This window comes from Podarcis bocagei, assembly GCF_964188305.1.
Source record: "Podarcis bocagei genome assembly, chromosome: 6".
Classification (NCBI taxonomy): Eukaryota; Metazoa; Chordata; class Lepidosauria; order Squamata; family Lacertidae; genus Podarcis; species Podarcis bocagei.
This window is the reverse complement of record NC_138130.1, coordinates 32,850,844-32,871,122: the sequence shown is the minus strand read 5'-3', so window position 1 is coordinate 32,871,122 and position 20,279 is coordinate 32,850,844. Positions and strand designations below refer to the sequence as shown.

Here is a 20,279-nt window from a genome sequence, read left to right as displayed (position 1 = left end):
TTGAGGCTGAATTCCTAACTCCACTTACCTGAGAGTAAGTCGCAATGTAGTCAATAGGGCATGCCTCTAGGATTGTGCTGAAAAAGTGAGGTCAAACCAGGCAGTTTTTTAAAATAATAATAATAATAATAATAATAATAATAATAATAATAATAATAATAATAATAATGTTATTTGATTTTACAAGTGTAGAGTTACAACAATACAAAATGCATATCCACATTTAGAAATTTCTCTGAATCTCTAGACTTCCCACCTCCCTCCCCCACATGGGCCCTATCATAAACCTTTTCAATGGCATATTATTTCATCATCCAAATTTTATGTCTCTCCATTTTGTCCATAATATCTTCTACATTACAAGTGTTATTGTAATCCTGCTGATGTGTTCATCTGCTTACAGTGGTCTCTCAAGTAAATTATAATTCCCCCCCCCTTCCTTTATTGAACTTTCGGTCTTCTTAGTTCCTGAGCTTTCCAGTCAGTTTTGCCATTTCGGCATAGTTCAACAGCTTAGTTTGCCATTCTTCTCTGGTAGGGACTTTGTCTTCTTTCCATCTCTGGGCTAGTAACATCCGTGCAGCTGTTGTTGCATACATAAAAAGTCTTTTCTGCTCCTTTGGGATCTCGGTACCTACACTTCCTAATAAAAAAGCTTCTGCAAACCAGGCAGTTCTTTTCCAGCAGGAGGAACCCTTCCTCCTTCTAGAACATTCTGTACCTACTTTTTCCATGTATCCCGTTCACGCCTGAAAAGCCTGTGAGCTGCAAATGGAGCTCTCCCCAAACAATAACTAGCTGGTCCATTTCAAGCAGCACACAGGAAGCATAGAATCATAGAACTGTAGAGTTGGAAGGGACCCTGAGGGTCATCAACCCCTGCAAATGCAAGAATATGCAGTTGTCCCATACGGGGATGGAACCTGCAACCTTGGCCTTATCAGCACTATGCTCCAGCAAGCTGAGCTATCCAGAAGGAGACCTCCCCATTCACAAGTCTACTCCATTATGATCTTATTTACATGTGGTGGTTGCCAATTAAAGATTGGAGGCAATGTATTCTCGTGGTTAGAGTGCTGGACCTGGGAGACTCAAATCCCCACTCAACTAGGAAGTGACCCCAAGCCAGTCACAGTCTCTTAGCCTAACCTACTTCACAGGGTTGCTCTGAGGATAAAATGAGGAAGCCAGAACATTTGAGCTCCTTGGAGGAAAGGTCCAATATAAATGCAACATTATTTTTTTTTTAAAGTGTGGGCTATTAGTCACCTAGTATAGATGGAATTTATTATTATCTTCAAGATATTTCCATGAAGGAAGAATGGACAGCACAACAGGTGCTGGGATTTTGGCTAATTGTTTGCCTCAGTGTTGTTTCATGTGCACCACTTCCAGTCTTCTTTGCACCTTGGCTGCTTGTACAAATAAAAAGATCTGTAAGGTAGCCATCGTTTGACCTGCATGTTCAAAACAGCAGCATTTTTCTAACCTCTCTTAAGGAATAGCCTCTTTTCACAGCACTCAGCAAAACGATGAAGGGAGAAACAGATTGTTGCCCTGTTTGCTGAATGCTGCAGCCATACAATAGCCTTTTCACAACAATATATGAAGCTGTGATTGAAAGCAGGAGGCTTTCCTATCAAAACGATCTGTCGAGCTACAGATTTCCTTGATGTTTGTTTTGTGAAGGAGCGCGTTTGCTTTGAGAGTTTTTCGAAATCTATCTAAAGCTCAGAAATGATACCATTCACTCCAGACATTACATCTCATTTTTGGATCCTATATTACTATGGTAAAAGGGGCCGTTGTTCCCAGTAATTTTCTATAGGCCACGGTTGTGGTAGATCCAGGAAGTTCTCCCTCTCTTCTCCCTGCAGTTGTGAGGGTAATTGCATGTGAGGAGAATTGCCTGAAGCAGACTATAGTGATACCTCAGGTTAAGAACTTAATTCGTTCTGGAGGTCCATTCTTAACCTGAAACTGTTCTTAACCTGAGGTCCCACTTTAGCTAATGGGGCTTCCCACTGCCGTCATGCCGCCATCGCACAATTTCTGTTCTCATCCTGAAGCAAAGTTCTTAACCCGATGTACTATTTCTGGGTTAGCGGAGTCTGTAACCTGAAGCGTCTGTAACCTGAAGTGTCTGTAACCTGAGGTACCACTGTATTCTCTGTCTTACCACAAAGCACTTGAGAAAGCAGCAAGTGTGTGTTCAAACAATGTCCTCCCCACTTAATATGCAACCTCTCTTCATCGCCCTGCAGTTACTTGAATCCATGTGTCATGCCCCAACCTACAAACACTTGGAGCCAACGTCATTATGTGCAATGTCAACAAAGCAACAGAAGGATAGGGGAGCAAGTGGTATATTTACTGGCTGTGGTGTTGGAACTGCTTCTCAGGGGCTTCCTTGCCCATCATTCCAGTATTATGTGCATGAAGGATGTCCATGGGGGAAAGAAGCCTTTCACTGGCCCTGCCAGCATAAATGCAATATTGGAGTTGTGAAAGAAGTAATGGGTTGGAGGCTCTCATCTCAGTGATGTTTGTTTCATTTATAATCCCACGTTGCTCTCCCAGGAGTTCAAGGCTGCATAAATGGTTCTCCCCCTCATCATGCAAATCTCCACAACAACCCTGTGAGGTAGCTTAGACTGAGAGGTAGTGACTGGCCCAAGGTCACCCAATGAGTTTCATGGCCAAGTGGAGATTTGAACCCTGGTCCCCCAGGTCCTAGTCCATCACTCTAACCACTACACCACACTGGTTCTTGTTAAGTATGAATTGGAGCAGGTTTAATATAGTAAAAGGAAGGAATTATGATATTCTATACAAATAAATCCAGATATGCCTATACTGTAGTTTATCTGAGTCTTTTCAACTGCTACCTTCCCCCCACCCAAATTTCCCCAAACCTAACCTCGACTGTGAAAATACAGTAAGAGGAAATTGGTGTGTTTATTCGTTTAAACATTAAAACTTTACTAAGGCAAGAGAAGTGCTAAAGTTCAAATAGTTAGCAGCAATGAAATAATGATCAGCTTCAATGGCGGAATGTGCAGCCACGCAATTTGTCTTGTGATGGGCTTGCGGGGGTAGCAGGAAGTCCCTGCTGAAAATCTGCAGGAATAGGAGCTCTGCCTTCTCTCGCACTGGGTCACTCTATGATCAATGCATTAAAGAGTGGAGGAAATTGCTCAAAGGAAGGCGGGAGTTAAAAATACAGCCTTTTTAAAAAAATGAAGCTAGATTTGCTACACATCCTGTGTCTGGGTCTTAGCAATGTGACTGCTGTTTTCATTTCAATATTTCTGAGCAATATTGAAATACTGAGGGAGGGGGAAATGAAGATATTGGTGTCAATAAAACCTGCATTGCTTTCTCTCTCTCTTTTTTAATGCCTCAATAGACGAGTGAAAATGTCATTAAGGTTTAAAAGCAGATAAGTGATATTCTAAGCTGCAAGAGGGAATAGATAATTTAGAGCGAGCACCAAGCAATCTCCTTGTTCACTCCCAAATCTTCCATGTAGCATGTCTAATAGGATTAACTCTAATTGCTTCCAGAATCAACCTGAAACTGCAGCACAGAAAGCTTTCAGGCTGGAATGAAGCCACCAGGCTACTTATCTGATCTCAAAGGCTCCAGCTCACCCACACAGACACAGACAAGTGTTTATCACTTCTTTCAGTTATACAGAGGTGGTGGGCGTTATCGTGATGATCCCAAAGCAATGTGTGTCCAGAATTTGTTGCAGTTTCCTTTCCAGTTCCTGCCGCTACTGATCCCAAACATGCACAGGTATACTCCTAGGATTTTAAACCAGGATTTAGTACTGGATCAGTTGGAAGGGAATCCCAGAGGAAATTTGGCCCGATGGCAGAAATGTGTTTTGCAGCAAAAGGCCAAAGCGGTTGGTATTCAGCAAGGAAGGCTTCTCTGATGGTGAGGTGTCAACTATTAGTGTGAAATAGCCGTGCAGCTGCAGCGATGCACTAGTATTATTATAAATATATGGGATGTTGTGACACTAATAAATCATGGGCAAGGGGTATGGAGAGTGGGGAGAGCAAAACAAGAGGCATTGCTGTGTAGATAGGAACAGCCTATGGATGTGGTGTTGAGATGGCTCGATAGATGATGGTCATATGTCCACCTGGGTTCTTGCCAACCTCTGCAGATAATATGTCTTGGCTAGAAAGGTTACATTTCTCTGAGAGGCCTGCCCAGTTCACTCTGTGGATGAATTGTGGGGGAAACGGCAAACGTACCAATTGTAAGACAAAAGGTATATTTAATTCCCAACATTATTTGAACCACAGTCTCTCCCCAAAGGGAAACAGAGCAACCATACATGTATGTTCTTTGGGACTTCCGGGTTGGCGCCATCGCCGAATGGCGGACTCCCTCCGAGCTCCAGAGGGAGTCTGCTCGGCAGGGGCTGGGTCCTACCGCGCCGGCGACGCGGGGACCCTCAAAAACCACGGGCACGGAGCCCGTGGACATGGGGACTCAGCTGGTACCATCAGCGCCCTCCCGACTCGTGAAGGAGCCTTTTTAAAGGCTACGGATCGGGTGCCGGGGAGCGGCGTGGTACTGTGAGTCTATCGCTTCCCCTGCCGAGCGCAGCCGCATGCCATTCGTCGGAGAGCGCTGGCTTCTTCCATTGGAAATTTGGACATTTAACAACAACCCGTGAGTAATTGGGTAACCGGGTACAAAAGGAGAAAAAAAGGAATTTTTTTCGGATTCGGCACGAGCGGGGGGGGGATCTAAAAAGGAAGTCAGTCCCCTCCCTGATTGTAAACATGCTAAAACAAGGACTGAGAAACCAAGATCGATTCAGAAGTTTATTGCTGACAAAAAATATCAATTCCACGATGGGATACTACAAGAATTGTGCTGGAGGAGAAAAGTCGAGGGTGAGAGGGAAAAGGCAACCCCCCCCCCGGGAACCGGGGCGATTCGGAGAACCTGGCGGCGAGAGATGGAGAGTTTGACAGCTGTCAAAGTAGCTGTCAAATTTTGAGAATACAAAGAGGACTTTGTTACAAGCATTTTGCTGGTTAATTTTGATACAATTGGATATAAATATGGATACAAAATGTCGGGGGGGGAAAGAAACAACAACTTGACTTTTGGATTAGAGGACATAAAGTTACTGCAACCCCCCTAGAGGGGCTTTGAGACATTACAAGTGGCGTATGTGGAAAACTACTCTGGGATGTGTACTGGTCTTAGCTCCTGGGAAAGTAGCAAAACTGAAATATTGTTTTGTCTACAGAGGTGACAACACAATAGAATCTTTCTATTGAAGTAAGGTAGGAACTGGACGTAAGTTTTTGTTCCTGAATAACAAACCTCTGTAGAGATACTAGATTTCAGAATAAGAATGGTTTTGCAGCTGAACAAGACAGAAACCTGAGAAAGTAAGAAACAAAAGAGCAAAGGACCAACTACGCCACGGAAAGAACAATGGGAGGAACAACAATGACCAAGGGAAATTAAAGGCCTCTATTAGACTGGATTTTTGAAATTAAACATTATCAAAACAAGCAAATTCAAAGAATACCGGCAAGATGGATTGAGGAAAATTTGGCTGTGGACTTGAGACCTCCAGGCCGACAACATACAGACTGATGGACATGGGGAATCCAAACCGGGGAAGGGAGGGGGAATTCTAGAATCCAAAGGCTATGTAACCAACTTTTGGAATCTTCTTCTATCTTCTATCTTTTATCTTTCTATATAACTTTGGTATTTTGATTTAACATGTTTTGGAAAAAAAGGGGGGAATTCGTGGAAGGAAACGGGGCTGATCTTGGGGGGAAAATCTTTGTTCTATTTTGTTAAAGATGAGGAGTGTTGTTAAGATTGTAATTTAAATTGGCTAATAGGTACAACATATTAGGTTTAAATTGGGAATGAGAACTTGTGGAATCAACTTAGGGAAAGGGGAATACAGTCGGGAGGGGAAGGAGGGAGTCCCAGAAAGAAGGTTATGAAAATAAGGGTTTAAAATTGGTCTTTCTTTTTCTTTCTTTTCTTTATCTTCTCTATTTTTTCTATTCTGTTTTTATTGGAAATTTTAATAAATATGATTATAAAAACATACATGTATGTTCTTTGAAATGGGGCAAATAGACAGATGGAGTTGTTTTAGATTGGGAATATGGCATGGTTTGGATTCTTGGTGTAGAAAATAATGAACTAGATGGACCAATGGTGTGATTCACTACAAGGCAGCTTCCTGTGTTCCTCACTGTATCAAATTGTGTTGAAGTTCCCACAGTTATGCACACTGTACAGTGGATAAAAACATGAGATCAGTGGGGACAAGAACCACAGCTTTTCCTACTGCTGCTACTCTACTGCAGAATGCCCTCCCAAAGCAGATCCATCTGGCTCCATCCTTGATGTCATTCTGCCAGTGGCGGGTAAACATTTGATTGAAGTGTTGGTAGCTGGATGTCACCAGGAAAAGGTATCTCCGTCAGGCATTTGGGGAGGGCTGGGTGAGCTGAATTCCTTGTATTTGTCCTGATTTCTTAATTATAGGATTGGTCTGTGATACTGCATTTATTTGCTTGCAGTTCACCACCCTGGGATCAAGGTCAAATTTAGAAACATAATGAACAAAAATGAGTGGGCGAATATTATTTTATTGTTGCTCTTGCTGTTGACTTTTAACACTTACACATCACCCAGGTGCCTTTGGTCAGAGAGAGAGCAACTTACCAATAAGCAGCTAGTCGACAAGTCCCAAATGAAAGTTAATTGTTTTAGGAGGTCAGGAAGACTTAAGTGTGCTTAAGTGTGCACACTAATATCAACACAAAAACACACACCATGTCAGAAATGACAGCAAGTTCTAGTTGACCCTGGTCCCTTGGAGGAACAGTCTAATATTATTTTCCTTTCTGAAAGGACTCCGGTGGGCTATTAAAAAGTAACACCAGGAAAAGTAAATATTAGGAGAGATGAGCGCAGTTCATCTCATTGTGCCTTCACCACTAAAACATTAGGTTTGAAAATATGGGCAAACTAAAATGCCGCGACAATAACAGAAGACTTTCAAAGGCTCAGTGTTTGTTCTTCCCTCTGTCACAGTGTCTTCTGGTAGATCTAAAAGAACATCGCTGACCTGATACAGGCAGACTTCGACTGCAATGCTGTAACTCACTTACCTGGGAATAAGCCCATCTGAACTCAAAATATATGTAAGATTGCTGTGTTAAAATGTCGGCCTGGTTTTTGTAATGCAGGGGAAGACCGATAACGCAATATCTTTAATGAGTACAGTATTGCATTTCCTTTGGAACTAGGCACAGAGGAAAGAGTGAGATATCTTAATGAATATCAGTCAGGTTCTTGGCCCGTCTGATTCTACTGCTGTCAGCACTCACTGACTGACTGCAGTTTTCCAGGTTTTCAAGCTAAAGTCTTTCCTAGTCCTGATAAATGAGATCTTTCTTTCTTTTTAAGGAGATTCCAGGGATTGAATCTGAGACCTTCTGCATACAAAGCCCATCTTCCAGGATAATGGCCTGATACGCAAAGTCTCTGTGAAACTGACATGCATGTCATGTTTATTAGCTGGCATCTGTGCATTAAAAAGAAACATTTGTGGGAGTTCAGATGGACGACATTACACATTATACACATGATGATTGCAGCTATCACTTGATAAGGAGAGTGTGAAACTTACCACAGAGTACACAAGCAATTATGCAACTGTGGAAACAAAGCTATGAGGAGGCAATGAGCCTATCATGTTTGGGCAATCAATTAAGTTAAACATGTGATCTTACTGTTTCTAAGGCAATCTATGGGAAACGGTCTCAATGGAAATACTCTATTTCATTGCACACATACATCTCTCTTTTTTATTTTATTGCTGTAGTCATTTTAATGAAGATGGGATCTGTTTGTTTGGGTTTTTTTTAAAAAAGCACCGCTCTTCCTGCTTATTTCCCATTGGAGTTCATAATCTTCTCCCCATGAGAGGCAGTATAATTGGTTGCTATGGAAGTGATTGCAATATAAAAATGAAACGGTCATTAATAACCCGAATAAGAAGGTTACATAATAGCATTTGGTAAAATAAGCATCAGGTTAATAATACCTCTGTGAAGAGAATAGCTTCACAAAGGATTTGGAAGGATGAGTAGCTCATTCTCTAATCCCACTGTCAGTTTGTGCTACTGAGGTAAAGAGGGAGGCATGACAATACTTGTGTTAGCGAAGGCAGATAACGCAGATGGAGTCCAGAGATAAAAGAAATCCTGACAACAGTTTCCTGAAGAAGCTGAACATAAATAAGGTATAATTTTAGGATAAAGAAACAGAGGTTTGTTTTTCTGACTTCAGGCCTTATACATAGCAGGGAGACAGTCAACCAAATATACAGAAGAATAACTCCCTCACAACTGCACAGCCAATCAGGATGCATGCTACATCAACAAACATTGGCCTGGTTGCTAAGCCACACCTCCTTCTCTTCCTCCTCCTCCCTCCCCTAACTTGGTTAGCTAACTTACTGATCATTGAAGTGAACCTTAAATTATAAACTAAATGATTCTTGCTGCTGCACTTCTTACAGGTTCAACAAAGCAAAGTCAAATGTTTTTGTCCCATTTTTTCAGAAGCATCCTGTGTCACATGTAAAATGTCATTCCACTGGATGCCATTTAGTTACTGTACCTCATTCAATTTCATTTTCACTAATTTCAACCTATCCATTTTCTGCTCTTATATATCTTGTTTTCTAAACACCGCTGAGATTTTGGTGACTTTCTGCCAGTCAGAGTAGAGAATATTGGGTCACATCTGAGGTGGGGAACCTGTGGCCCTGCATACATTATTTTTTATTATTATTATTTATTGAATTTATATACAGTTGTACCTCAGGTTACTGATGCTTCAGGTTACAGACGCTTCAGGTTACAGACTCCGCTAACCCAGAAATAGTACCTCGGGTTAAGAACTTTGCTTCAGGATAAGAACAGAAATCACGTGGCGGTGCAGCAGCAGCGGGAGGCCCCATTAGCTAAAGTGGTACCTCAGGTTAAGAACAGCTTCAGGTTAAGAACGGACCTCCGGAACAAATTAAGTACTTAACCCGAGGTACCACTGTACTGCCCTATACCCAGAGATTTCAGGGCGGTTCACAGAACAGATCACAATATGTATAAACAGGATTGATAGAATGTCAATCAGGTCAACCAAAGGCCTGATTATAAAGGAATATTTTTGCCTGGCACCTAAAGGTGTATAATGATGGCACCAGACGAACTTCCCTAGGGAGAACATTCTACAGATGGGGAGCCACTGCAAAAAAGGGGGGGCTCGTCTCATGTTGCCACCCTCCAGACCTCTCGAGGAGTAGGCACACGAAGGACACATTGTTTAACTCCAGCTCCCCTTAGCCCCAATCAGCCTGCCAGTCATCGAGGATGCTGTAAGTTGTGATTCAGCAATATCTGGGGGATCACAGGTTCCCTACCATCTTCATGCTACATGTTACAGGGAAATATTATTGATAGCGAGGGATTTCAAAGACCAATATACAAGGCACAACTGGATTTTTAAAAATAGAAGCAGCCTTTCAACCCAGAACTAGACACAGTACTCCAGGTGGGGTTTGATCAAGGCAGAACAAAGCAGGACATGTCTTCCCTTTATTGGAAGATTATACTTCTGTTGATGCAGCCTAGATTAGCATTTGCTTTTTGGGGGGCTGTTGCATCAAACTATTGATTCAAGTTAAGTTTGTGGTCTACTAAGACCCCTAGATCCTTTTCACATGTACTACTGAAGGAGTGTCTTCACCCCCATCGTTCTACCCGGACACTGAGGTCCAGCGCCGAGGGCCTTCTGGCGGTTCCCTCACTGCAAGAAGTGAGGTTACAGGGAACCAGGCAGAGGGCCCTCTCGGTAGTGGCACCTGCCCTGTGGAACGCCCTCCGACCAGATGTCAAAGAGAACAACAACTACCAGACTTTTAGAAGACATCTGAAGGCAGCCCTGTTTAGGGAAGTTTTTAAAGTTTGATGCATTACTGTATTTTAATATTTTTTTGGAAGCTACCCAGAGTGGCTGGGGAAGCCCAGCCAGATGGGCGCGGTATAAATAATAAATTATGTATTATTTATTTATTTACTGGCAAGGCAAGTGTCCCCAGGCTGATTCTTCCTTCCTGCCTAGGTGCAGAACCTTACATTTGTCCCTATTGAAAGGTGTTTTGTTAGTTTTGGCCTAGTTCTCCAAACTGTTACGGTCATTTTGAATCCCGATTCCATATTCTGCAGCATGAGCTCCCCATCCCAGTTTGATTTCACCGGCAAATTTGATGAGCATCCCCTCAATTCCATCATCCAAGACGTTGAACAACAACGGGCCCGGGACAGAACCCTGTGGTCATTTTCTTCCAGGATAGTGAGGAACCAGTGTGGTATAGTGGTTAAGAGTGGTAGTCTCGTAATCTGGTGAACCAGGTTCAATTCCTTGCTCCTCCACATGCAGCTGCTGGGTGACCTTGGGCTAGTCACACTTCTCTGAAGTCTCTCAGCCTCACTCACCTCACAGAGTGGTTGTTAGGGGGAAGGAGATTGTTGGCCGCTTTGAGACTCCTCCGGGTAGTGATAAAGCGGGATATCAAATCCAAACTCTTCTTCTTCTTCTTCTTCTTCTTCTTCTTCTTCTTCTTCTTCTTCTAGTAAGCACTCTTTGGGTTTGGTCATTCTACAAGCTACAAATCCACCAACAGTTACCTCACGCAGCCCACATTTTACCAGCTTATCTGCAAGAATATCATGGAGGACTTCGTCAAAACCCTTACTGAAATCAACCGATTCCTCTCACCTTGGCATACAGGAGCCCAGTCCCTCGTTGGATGGCACACTGGACTGCTATAGCATTCATTCTGAAGCCATATGCATTGATGGGTCAAGTGTTTGATCATTTGATTATTTGTGGCATTTAATGCTTTCTGGTTTCATTACTTCATCTGGGCAATCCTCATAAAGTAAATGTATCAGCAGCTCATAATTGTCAATGTATGAGAAGATGGCAGGCCTAACAATAGGCCTCATTTCTGAAGGCACTGCCTGAGCCAGGAAGAGACATTGCCCTGTCTCCTCTTAAAGGTTCTTTTTCAATTTCCATAAATCCATGCCAGAAGACGGGTAATTTTCAGAAGACATGTAATTTTCTGCTGGCTAAATTGCAAGGAAATTAATTGGCATTGGAGAACAGCCTCTTTTAAAAGGATTGGTGGGATATCTGGCTGTGGTAGGCTTATGCAACAGTATTTTTATTTTGATGGACTAAAAAAATTATAAGAAATTAATTGTGGCACTCAGAATAGCTAAGCAGTTACTCTTAAATATTTTAAATCCACACCTGACTATAAACCATACACTATTGGCATGGACCCTGACCTGTTCCCGTCCCAGTCCCTGCTCAGTCACTAATCCCTCTGTGGGTATCAGTCTTAGTGGTCACCCATGGTTCAGGTGCATCCACCATAGGTTCAATATTGTGGGCCCCATTCTGTGAAACTGCCTCTCAACTGAGATCAAATAGTTCCCCTTCCTTGCCAAATTTCAGACCCTCAGTGAAGACTTTCAAAAACAATGGTTTCATCAAGAAGTCAACGAAGCTTTTCTGATTTTATGGTTGATTTTAACTAATTCTGTCTCTGCTTAATTTCTCTTGTAACCTCAGTGTACACTGCTTAAACACTATGATGTTAAGTGGTATATAAATGTAAGAAGAATAAGTATAAGAATAATATCAGAAGTGACAAGGAGCCCTGGAGGGTTAATGTGTCTATTGGTAGCAGCAAACACATCCTTCAAGTTCATTAGGGGCCTTGGACAATGAACAGATGAGCAAAAATGGATCTCCTAAAATTCTCCATGCTATTTAGGAGGTGGTGAAATGCTGGACAGGGTGGGGGGATTTCACAGAATCATTTTTTGAAGGAGTTGAAATTCTTCGACAGTTGGGTAGGAGCCAGAAAGAAAGAACAATCTTAGAGGATTTCTCAAAAATTCTCTGCTGAGAAAGCTGGCTCACTTAAATGTTGGACTATGGACTGAGCACAATTAACAATATTAAAATATCCTGGGCTGGATCCATATTTGTACTCAAACCCCCACCCCACCCCCAAAAAAACCCTGCCCTATGTGTGGATGGAAAGGCTAAGAAGAACATTGTGCTTATCATGACTGTGGAGAGATTTTTGGAGAGATTTTGGCTCAGATCTAATAATGACTCTTTTGTTCGAGACAAGTAGATACATGCCTGTACCAGACAACCCAGGGATGTTGCAGTGTGAGGCAGAAGACTCTGGTGAAGAAAGATTTGGGATGCTTCCTTGGGGTGAGAACTGTCAACATTTTATTTGGGGCCCTCTCAGCTGGAGGAGACAGCTCTGCTACTTGAAGGATGAGTTCCCTGCAGTACTCCTGTCTCCGCAGCCTCCCAAAAGTCAAAAAACGGCAGCATTAGGAGGTGGACCTTACCGCACACTTGCAAAGACAATACATTGCCTTTGAAAGAAAATGCTTTGGCCAGCAAGAGCTCCTCAGAGCTGTCCAAGGTCCTGTAGTTGTCCATTTCTTGTCTTAGGGCTTGCCCACAATTCTGCTTGTCCCTTGCCATGGGTCTGAGTGGTTTTCTGTTCACACCACCACTTTCCCTGGAGATACCAGTTCTTTAGCACAGAATCTGAGCTCTGAGTCAATGTTAAAGACTGGGTTTTCCCAGGGGAAAGTGGCTGGACAAGCAGGAGTCTGCATGAGCCCTTTCTCTGGACACTGCCTGGTTCCCCTGAAAACCTGAAGCTCCCATGGAACTGGATGGCTGTCTTTCTAGCCCTATGGTTTTGCTTCAACAAGGCTTGTTCTTCTATGTGCTTGATAATTGTTTCTTGAGCAATGCTTTCTGCCAGTTTTCCCAGAAGAGATGTTCAACTAATCGGCTTTCCTTAGCTTTGGCATGTTCCTTTGTCTTTGGTCCTGTCTTCTGGCTTGCTCCATGATTCTGCCTCATGGCTTGTCCTTTGATCCTTATTTGCTCTTTGATCCTCACTGCTGGCTTGGTTCCTGACTTCCAGCTCCTAGCCCAATCCTGACTCTATCTGCCTATCTCTACCTGTGTTTATATTTGTATAGGACAAAGGAATCAAAATTGCTCCTAGCCCCTAGCAGGAAGATAAGTTGTGAATCACAATTGGGAGAAAAGCTTTCTTCACATTCAGCCTTCCCACTGTTGTTCCATAAACGGCATGACAAAAGGGCATGACATCACCTGGAAAAAGTGAGCCTTAATGCTGAGGCAGGCATCTTGTTCACAGAGGAAATATAGGACACAACCATTCATGCCTTTCTAGGACACTATGGGAGCTTGAGCAATCAATCCCAGACTCAATCAGATGTGAAGGAAGCAAGGCTATAACACGCGTAGCGATGCATGGCTGTTTTGGAGATGCTCAGTAAACATCTGGCAGAGATATGAATCAATGCTAACCTTGAGATCAGCCCCGAGTTTAAAGAAATGGCATTATTTCGTTCTGATGAAAAGCTAAGATTCTCAGCATGCCCCAGAGCACCCTAGCCTAACAACATTTCATTCTTGTTTTTGTATCTATGTAGTGAGAAATAATGGGGGAGAAGCATTGGTTGGGTTCACAGCAGGGTTGCTTCCTGCACGGAGTATCAAAGAGTTCTCCTCGGTCGCATTGCCAAAGAGTTCTTCTCAGCTATGTTTGTTCCATAATTCCTTACAAATGTCTACTGAATTATATGAACCTACAGTTGCTTCCTTACAATGCAAGCAACTGCCCTAAAGAGCTGCTTCCTACAAAGGAAGCAGCCATCTCCTCTAAAGCAGGTGGGGCCAAACTTCAGATTTGCAGGAACTACTTTGAATTTTACTTGAGGTCTGCCAACTGGTACCAGATGGGAAAGGGTGCAGATCCAATTACCTGCTGTCCCCAGCAAGCCCTTGACTCAGATGACCTGCCTATGCATGTATGAATGAGAGAGAATGAGAAACTGAGAGAAACTCAAACTGACAGACTTGCCCATCCCTAATAGAAGTGAGTCCCACTATGTCTATCACAACATCTGCTCACCTGGGACTCCCGGTGGGTGGCCATTGCTTCATGGCATAGCTGTGGTGGGTCCAGGGAGGCTGCCATCTTCCGGCATGGCTGGGCGATGCGATACCAGGTGCTGCCCACTGTCAGGGACATGGCTGAATTGAACGACGGGGAAGAGTCAGACTCAGGAGATGAGTGATTGCTAGTACAAAGTGAGACAGAGTCCAACTCTAGAGATGAAAGATCGCAGACAGAGCAGGAGGAAGGGGGCTCAACCCCACTTCATCAATAGTTCCCTGACTCAGCTAGAGCAGACACAGACAGCTCACAATAAGGGGGAGGGGAAGAGATAGACAGTAGTGGGAGGGTTGCTAGGCAACCAGCAGAGAGACAGTGGACAGAGCGTTCATCTTTTGAGAGTGGGGGGGGGGATTCCACCCTCCTCTCCATTCCCAGAGAGCTGAAAAGGTCAGAATGCAACGGCAGTGCAAAAGGGGAAAGGCTGGACTTTGGTGTCCTTCCTGCTGTGACGAGGGCAGAGACTCAGACTGATCAGCTCATTTCAAGAGTGGCAGGCTGGGAGCCACGCTCTGGGTGTAATTTATAAATAAACGTACCATAAAACTGCCAGAGAGTCATTAATTCTTATTGAGGCTTGCTTGCCTGCCTGAGATCATTACACCCACCTCCAGCTGCATCGGACCCTCAGGTAAGGGCAGGCAGCCAATCTGAGGAAGGGGCTTGAGGGCTGTGACCAGCCTGCCCCTAGCCCATTTAAGGGGGAGGCTGTGTCAGCTGCCTTCTTGGCCGATTGTAATGGGATTTTTCCACCAACCCACCCAGCCTTTAGGGGCCCACCCAGGGTGGGGTGGGAGGGCCAGGAATGTTGCCTATGGACCTTGCTATGGTTTATTTGGTCGTCGTATTCAGAACCAGAGAGGAATTTTTTCCTGCAAGCAAATTGGCCAAGTTTTTGCCTACCTCATAGCAACCGTCACAACTTTGGCGGATAAGGCATTGGGCTGGATCCTTAGTCACAGGGGTACCCCGTTAGAGGGGTCCGGGGGGGTGTGACTGGGGACCAGTGGGCCAATGCATCTCTCCCAATGTAGAGGGTTGTGGCATCTAATCCATGTTGGGGGCGACTCCCTAGCACAAGTTTGACCCCACCAGGATCTTATCAGGTAGCAGGCAGGCTGTCTGATGCTGGATACATGCCCAATTTCTTAGCCAGACCCACTCTTTCCTGTATTCAGTAAAGTTGTGGCCTAGTTCAACCCAACACCAGTCTCCTGTGTCACTATTGTGGCCCTCCCTCCACCTGCCACAGCTATTATGCACCTGTGGAAGCAAGTAAGTTCCACTGAATTCACTGGGGCTTCCTCCTGAGTGGGCACATGATTTGTTGCTTTTATCTGCTCTGTTTAGTGACTTTTAAAGGAGCATTTGGCTTCTGATTTATATTTACTGTTGTTAACTATCTTGAGGCTTCGGCCTCAATGTGAGATATGCATACAGAAAAGGGGGGAGAGAAAAATAAACACTAGAAAAGTGGTTTGGGAATAAAGAGCATGATCAAGACAAAGTCAGGCATTTTAAAGAACTTTACTGGAATCTAATTCTCTCATCCAAATCAACTGGACTTCAGTGTTTAAGTCGGCGGTATCAGGCCCATATATAATATGAAGTAGTAATGAAATAACTGGAACATGTTTTGTAGTTTAATCATAGGCTTGCAGCAATGCGTCCTTGTGAATTATAGGAATAAAATATTGGGGGGGGACCCAAATCTCTATATTTAATGTCATTCCCCTCCCCGTTTTTGGCGTCCACATTCTTTAGTTCAGCAATGAAAATTACATGTTTGGAGGGAACATCTGCGTACAATCCCTTAAGGAAAATACCCTACCAAAATGTGTATACACATTCAGATGTTCCACAGCAGAATGACGTGCATTGGTCTCAAGACAGCCATTGTTTCCCTTTCTGTTTGGACAATCCCACTTTGCCTTATGCAACCAGAATCTGAATATGCAACTAAACGTAATTAGGCATAATGCAGCATGCACTAATGAAGCAGTTTTAAAAATAGAAAGTGACATAAACTGGGACTGACTCGTGTTTCCCAGGATGATTAAAACCATGCACTTTTATTTCTTTTTTTTACCTTGGAAAACCTACTTTGTGCTATCTTTGCCAAGGTCTATACTCCATGCAAACGCCTGCCAAGTCTCTTGATTCTAGTGCTTACACGCACATAATATATATAATCAGGAAAGTCATATTCTGAAAGGGGCTGTAGTCAATATCATCTGGAAGAGACTACTTTGGCTGCCCTTCGTTGTTGATCTTTTGTTGTTTTCCCCCCTCTCTTTCTTTGAGAATAAAGTTTTAAAAATATATCTTTGGGCCCCTCCAGGCATTGCTTTCCAGTGTGCATTCGGGACAATTTTTGCTCATGATGGCGTTGGGGGTGGTCCAACTCTCAATACCGTTTGCACTTGCAAACATTTTGGGACGGAGATAATGTTTTGCTTTCAATCAGCGCATGTCCTGTAATCCCCTGCTTGAAATCCTGTCACTTTTCTAAGCCACAGATAGCACAGATTGTTTGCCCTGCTTCTATTGCGCTGTAGTGCGAGAGTTTTCCTTGCAGGTGGCAATAGCGCAATAACACTGAGGAATCATCGCAGAGCGACAAATAAAGTGGAATCATGTGTGGACAGTGCAATTTAAATCCACCACTAACGCGCTATTGACATGTTGCAGGATACCCCAGACACACACACACCCCATACAAAGCATGGGGGAGCCTTTTATTTTAGGAACATTCATGAGTTTTTATCCCATAGATCTCCCCAACTGACATGTTTATATGAGACTTTATTGTGCACTGTATACAAACTTAAAATGAACATTATTTTCCCCATATGTGTGAAAATACCCCCATACCCCCAAGGGATACCCAACACCACTCAGTGCTTTTTGTGCAGTTCTTACCAAGTTTGTTCTACTAACTTTCCAAATTGTTAGCTATTTCTTTTCTTCAACGTAGGCGCTGCTGTCAACATCCTTCTCCCTCATCAAATTTCTATTTTCTGCCTTCATATTCATTTCCCCCCATAACATTTTCCACAGCTTCCCCCCCCCCCAACATTAGATAGGAACGCGCTCTAAACCCGAGCACCGTGTGTATAGTTTTCTAATGGCATTGCTTTCTGCTTTCCTTATATTTATAATGCTTTAGCTTTCATCCCTTGAGATACATTGCTCCATCGTTTTATGATTTTTCGTTGTTATGTAAGAACTATTACCTGTCTCCTAGGCCTTTGTCATATCTTCGCCATCAGTCTCAGAAATTGTTCTGCGGTTCAGCATGCACCTCTGTGTTCTCTCGTAAATTCGAGCAGGGTATTTTCAGCTGTATTTGTTTTTCAGACCACTCACTTCCCAACAGTCCTCAGCTATCCTCAGCTGGCACTTCTACTCAGTCTCTCCATTCTCTCAGTGATGTCAAGTGGGCAGCTTGCGTTCAGCTCAGCCACTTAATTCACCACCATCCATAACCTTTATTGGGGACAGACCATTTCCCCCATGTTTCACATTATCAATAGAGAGCTTGTTATCCAAATAACAATAATTTTGCTGTTCACTTCCAGGTGACGGGCAGATTGTTTGGCCACGCAGAGGAATTCCTGGTGCTTCTGCCCAGCAACAACTTGGCCAGGCTGGTGGGATGTGCCAGATCTGGGATTTTTTTGGGGGGGTTGATTTGAAATTAGATTTTACAAATTTACAAATTTGAAATTTGTTTGTTTTTTTTACATTTGGTTTTACAAATACAAAATTATAAACAACGAACGGAAAAAGTATCCATATAACAAGATTCCTCCTAATCCCCAGACTTCCCCCCACCCCCTCCATGGGGTCCCATTTTAAACATTTATTACTACATATTCTTCCATACTCCAGTTTTTATATCAAACCATATTATCCATGGTAATTGTTACACTACAAGTGAATCAAAATCCTGCTAATGTTTCCATCTATTTACAGTAGTCTCCTAAGTAACTCATAATTTTTTCCCATTCTTTTATAAAGCTTTTATCCTCTTGGTTTCTGAGTTTTCCAGTCAGTTTTGCCATTTCAGCATAGTCCATCAGCTTAGTTTACCACTCCTCTCTGGTAGGGACTTTGTCTTCTTTCCATCTCTGGGCTAGTAGCATCCGGGCGGCTGTTGTTCCATACATAAAAAGTATTTTCTGTTCTTTTGGTATGTCAGTACCTGTAGTTCCTAATAGAAAAGCTTCTGGTTTCTTAACAAAGGATATTTTAAGCATTTTTTTTCATTTCATTGTATATCATCTCCCAGAAAGCTTTTTTTACCTTACAAGGTAAAAGGTATGGGAGTTTTACATCAGGCTTGAGGAAAAGCGATTGGGAAAAGTGGGAAACCATCTGAATTCCATGCAGAAGTCCTCTCATTCCATCCCAGTTAGGGCTGGGAATGCTCCCTGTCTGAAACCCTGGACAGCCACTGTCACTCCAGGTAAACAGTGCAGATCAAAATGAACCAAAGCAGCAAGGGATTTGCTTTATTCTGTCTCCTGAATTCCAGGACCAGGAAGCTTCTGGACTGTGGTAACAGCATAATCAGATCTAACTCCATGCTGTTCTTTCTTCCAGCTGATAGTCCCCAATGGTGCAGGGAGCAAGAGGTAGCAAGAAGACAATCACACACCCTATTCAATTTATTTATATGCCACCCATCTGACCCCAGCTGCTCTGGGCAGCTCCCAACAAAATATTAAAAACACAATAAAACATCAACCATTAAAAACTACTCTGATCGTTATAGCAAAAGGGGGGAAACCCTATGTAAAATCACATAGACAAATTTTGTGCTCTACAGCGCCATCTGGTGTCGAATCTTCACAATGGCGTTGCAACAATATAAACTGACTGAGTGTAGCTCTCACTATGCACCCTACTCCCTCTTTTTCACTGTTCCTCTTTGCACCCAGTTTCTGGGTTACTTCCGCCCAGTATTTGCAAATGGGCACCCAGAGTTCACCAGTTTCAGCTACTTTGCATCACTGATAGAAGGGGACTGATGAGCTCTGTAGTCTCAGTAAGCTGTAAAGAAAGTAAACATTTAGATGGACAGACAGAACAGCCAGCAGCTGCAAAAGCGCCATGCTAAACAAACGCCTTATAAGCTGCCTGCCATTCACAGAGTGGCAGCTGATAATTAGACTCCTTAATCATTTATCTGGGGTATTTTTTTTAAGCTGATTAAATGCTTGTTCGCTGCCTGATAATAGCTGACAAATCCCAAATACGCCAGGACAAAGCACGACTTTATGTAGTCATATTTTGGAAACGTTGTTTATGCTTCGCTCCTTTTATTAGCGCTGTTCTGTTAATGAGCAGGGTAATTGCTTACAATGGAAGACGTGGCAAAATTATGTTTGGGTGCCGGGTGGATTAGCTGAAGGCTGAGGCGAATGGAGTGCGTGGCCGCTCATATCTTGCGCTGCTGAGCAATGGCTGGTGAAAACCTTCCTCCCATTAAGACACTCCTTGCATGTTCACACTTGCAATATTCAGCCACTTCATGACTGCTGCACCAAGTGGTTACACACACACCACAAAGCAATCAGGATAGATGGAACCGTCATGTCACCCAAAACACTGTGCCTTGTGGTTCATCTAGAAGATGATTATAAAAGACCTCCAGTTCCAAGGGTGGTTCCCTCTTCCCAGGAAACTCTGAAAATTGTAGTCCTGTGAAGGGAATAGGGGTCTCCTAACAATTCTCAGCACTCTTAGCAATCTTCAGTTTCCAGAATTCTTTGTAGAAACTGTTTAAAGTGGTATGATCACATGTATTTGCTAGCCATTGACCTTGACAACTCTTTTTGCTGTTGTTGTATTTTGTTTTCATGGCATTTTATGTTTTCTTGAAATGGATGTTTCCTTGTATGCTGCCTTGACATTTTATGAGGGGACAGCCTATAAATATTTTTCTAAATAAAGGCTCCAATTTATGGTTTCCAATAGATAAACTGAGAATTAAAGTAATGCTAATATAGAGTATAATTATACTAAAACCTTTTACCCAATGGGGAAAAAAATAGTTTGAACTAAAACCTTCATGTGTCTCCAA

At 43.0% G+C, this 20,279-nt stretch overlaps 1 long non-coding RNA gene across 1 annotated transcript in view; it reads right to left on the bottom strand.

Annotated features, from left to right (window-relative positions):
- The window catches only part of LOC308588902, a 74,854-nt gene extending 60,446 nt beyond the window's left edge, over positions 1-14,408 (bottom strand). Inside the window, exons 1-2 of the long non-coding RNA XR_014008971.1 lie at positions 14,144-14,408; positions 29-77 (exon numbers count right to left, since the gene is read on the bottom strand). This is a non-coding gene — a long non-coding RNA (uncharacterized lncRNA). The remainder of the gene's footprint in view (positions 1-28; positions 78-14,143) is intronic.
- Between the last annotated feature and the right edge of the window lie 5,871 nt (positions 14,409-20,279).